We start from the raw sequence: 3,905 nt of genomic DNA, 5'->3' as shown, positions 1-3,905 counted from the left end.
TTGCAGTCGTATTATGCAAAACCCTTGCTCACCCTGCCTTGGCCCGTACACAGTAATATGCACGCCTTGTTTCGCGTCTTTGTGACAAGAGCCTCTTTCGAGTGCAAAGGGCAGGACAAGTTCAGAATGTTCAGTTGCAGTTACTTCCATATCCGAAGTTAAATTAGAGAACGTAAATCTACCACCTGCACCAAACAAAAATGCAATTTGTTGAGACGATGAAAAACAGTTCCACAATGACTTACAAGGACTGTTCAATCTGAACTGGGTTTTTTTTCTTCTACGCCGATTTTGTGGGAAGCATGCTGGGTATTTTTGTGTTTCTATAACCCACCGAACTCTGACATGGGTTACAGGATATTTTCCGTGCGCACTGGGTCTTGTGCTTGCGTGTACTAGCAGGTCTGCACATAAGTTGACCTGGTAGATCGGAAAAATCTCCACTCTTAACCCACCAGGCGACAGCGACCGGGATTCGAACTCACGACCTCCCGATTAGGAGGCCGACGTCTTCCCACCACGCCACTGCGTCCGTCATTATTTGAAATGCATGTTTGCCCCCTAAAAGCATTGAACAAATGTTTTGTATACTGGTATATTCAGATACATTTTTTGATTTGACTCATTTGATACAACAACATTTAATAATTGAAACAAGTCGCGTAAGGCGAAAATACAACATTTTAGTCAAGCTCAGTCGAACTCACAGAATGAAACTGAACGCACTGCATTCAAGTTTTTTTCCGCAAGACCGTACACTCGTAGCATCGTCTGTCCACCGCTCGTGGCAAAGGCAATGAAATTGACAATCCAGAAAAGCGCAGTAGCGGTTGCGCTGAGGAGGATAGCGTCTCTATTCTTTTTAACTTTCTGAGTGTGATTTTAATCCAAACATATCATATCTCTATGTTTTTGGAATCAGGAACGGACAAGGAATACGATTAAATTGTTTCTAAATCGATTTCGGACAATTAATTTTAATCTTAATTTTCACATGTTTAATTTTCAGAGCTTGTATGTAATCCAAATATAAGATATATATATGTTTTTGGAATCAGAAAATGACGAAAAATAAGATGAAATTGTTTTTGGATCGTTTAATGACAAAATAATTTTAATTACAAGTTTCCGATTTTTAATGACCAAACTCATTCATTAGTTTTTAAGCCATAAAGCTGAAATGCAATACCAAAATCCGGCCTTTGTCGAAGATTGTTTTGCCAAATTTTCAATCAATTTGATTGACAAATGAGGGTGTGACAGTGCCGCCTCAACTTTTACAAAAAGCCGGATAAGACGTCATCAAAGGTATTCATCGAACAAATTTTAAAAAAACGTCCGAGGATATCATTCCCAGCAACTCTCATGCAAAATTCCATAAAGATCGGTCCAGTAGTTTAGTCTGAAACGCTCTACACACACACACACAGACAGACAGACAGACAGACAGACACACACACACATACACCACGACCCTCGTCTCGATTCCCCCTCTATGTTAAAACATGACAAAGGTAAAGTTAGCAATTTACCAAAGAAAGCAGTTATGGCCTGATCTTTAACTGCTCGTTTACAAATGAACAAATAGAACATAGATCAGTGAATAGATACATGCACTTACAGGGCTCTGAAGCGATGGCAAGTGCTATAAGCGTAAATGCCGTACACAGGCAAAGAACGTGCCGACTGGGTCGACATTCTCTCTTTTGCATAAATTCAGCCATTTCAAAAATGAATGAGCAAAACCAGCACACTTTATCACATCGTCAGTGAAAAGATCACTCAAACTGTGAGCATCAACCACCACGTGTTACCATAATGTGGTATATACACGACAAAGGTTGTCCATGTATTTCCTTGTCTTTACCGCTGCTCCTACACCCAGCCTCAATCGAAACAAGAACAAGTCACGTGAAGCAAAATGAATACATTTAGTCAATCAGTCAAATTAACAGAATGATGCTGAACACACTGCATTTCACACAGACAAAGATACTCCGCGACCGTGACTGAACAAGCGGACATTCACGTGCTAAACTAAAATCCAACATTCGCTTAAAGGGAGGGACACAGCCATTATAGCGCAGTAGCGTAGAGCACTTAATGGGAAAGCGCGCGTTTCTGTATTTGTAACTGTCTAAACTTTGTTTGCATCCCAAAAAACACATGTATATGTTTTGGAATCATGAATATATTACTGGCGTTTTTTTAGTAACCAACCCTCTACTTTGCAAAACAAGGACACACTTCTACTGTTAATGCCCTTGTCATAATAAGTGTACAACAAATACAAATACAAGCGAAAAGAAAGGGCAAGGGGGGGAGTACGAGGGGAAAATGAAGGTCCGGGAGACAGAGACGGGAGGGAGGTGGGTACAGACAGAAAAAGAGAAAGGGCGGAGGGGTGTCACAAATGACATGGAACAAAGCCATCACGAACGATGTGCGTACAGTTAGGGTGAAGAGGACAGAAACTAACACAAAAGCAAAACATGTTTTTCATGTTGTAGTTTCATTTTTTAAATTTGTTATGTGACATCTTTGTAGAGGTGACATCGTATTAGTCAAATAAATAAAGGGTTCCGCTTTATACCTTGTCATGCTATCTTGAATATCCCAACCACTTGACAATGTTCGCCGCAGTTGTCAACGGTTGTATCTCTGCTATGTAAACAAGGCAAGCAAACTCAACAGAATTGAGTACCTACTTTGTTCTGCATAAAGGTCGCGTTGAGCAGCAAAATCGGAAACATCCGATATGACTACAACTGCAATGCAATCTTTCTGGAAATATATTCGTAGAACCTAAAAATACATTATTGGACCTAGGTCGATACAATTGTTTGTTTTGATTGTCGAATCAAATCTGCTTGATAAATGTATTCCTTTTCTCTCATTGGTTGCTATACTGCTATTGATTTGGTTGTCGAAACAACACTTTTTGATTGTTTTGTTTTTCTCATGTGGGAAGAATGAACACAGACCTGTTCATGTTTTTTGTGGTGGATATTTTTTGGTTTGCATCGTCTGTGTCTACCACACCACGTTTGGTTACCTATGTGTCGATCTCAATGCAGGTCTAAGCTCCAATCCACGTTTTGTTTTCTTCGCTGTGTTTAACAGGAACAACTTCCTCCTTTTTGCAACAGGAAGAGGTAATAATTATGTGTGGATGTTTGTTTGTTATTTCTAGATAACTGCAGTTTTTGTGTCCGCTGCATAAATGTTGAGCTCGTCATATAATTATACAACGAATTTGCTATATGTATTTTACACTGCAGTAGTGTACGCATTGTATTGCCCTGTTGCTGTATGCCTGACACATGTTTTGTTCTCACATGTATCTCGCCAGCTACACATGTTGACATGTGAGTGAGAACAAAATGTGATTCCTAAAAGTATACCTTCATTGATTTGTGTTTGATGTATCGCTCAGTGAGCTGGCGTTAATTAGGCGTTCATGATAACCTGTTAGATTATTAACTTGTGAACTCTCTCTCTCTCTCTCTCTCTCTCTCTCTCTCTCTCTCTCTCTCTCTCTTCTCTCTCTTTCTCCTTCTCTCTCTCTCTCTCTCTCTCTCTCTCTCTCTCTCTCTCTCTCTCTCTCTCTCTCTCTTACCCCCCGCGGGTTAGGGGGAAGAATTTACCCGATGCTCCCCAGCATGTCGTAAGAGGCGACAAACGGATTCTGTTTCTCTTTTTACCCTTGTTAAGTGTTTCTTGTATAGAATATAGTCAATTTTTGTTAAGATTTTAGTCAAGCAGTATGTAAGAAAGTCCTTTGTACTGGAAAATTGCATTCTCCCAGTAAGGTAATACATTGTACTACGTTGCAAGCCCCTGGAGCAAATTTTGATTAGTGCTTTTGTGAACAAGAAACAATTGACAAGTGGCTCTATCCCATC

At 40.0% G+C, this 3,905-nt stretch overlaps 1 protein-coding gene across 3 annotated transcripts in view; it reads left to right on the top strand.

The window, feature by feature from the left end:
- Nucleotides 1–2,874: 2,874 nt before the first annotated feature.
- LOC138973702 (uro-adherence factor A-like) overlaps nucleotides 2,875–3,905 on the top strand; it is a 29,315-nt gene continuing 28,284 nt past the window's right edge. Inside the window, exon 1 of one of the 3 annotated variants that reach the window (XM_070346432.1) lies at nucleotides 2,875–3,155. The gene's annotated coding sequence lies outside the window, so the exon portion shown is untranslated. The remainder of the gene's footprint in view (nucleotides 3,156–3,905) is intronic. The other 2 variants (XM_070346433.1, XM_070346431.1) reach the window with 2 other exon arrangements.

This window comes from Littorina saxatilis, linkage group LG8 (genome assembly GCF_037325665.1).
Source record: "Littorina saxatilis isolate snail1 linkage group LG8, US_GU_Lsax_2.0, whole genome shotgun sequence".
Taxonomy (NCBI): Eukaryota; Metazoa; Mollusca; class Gastropoda; order Littorinimorpha; family Littorinidae; genus Littorina; species Littorina saxatilis.
Note: the sequence above shows the minus strand (reverse complement) of the source record. Positions and strands in the feature narration are given on the sequence as shown.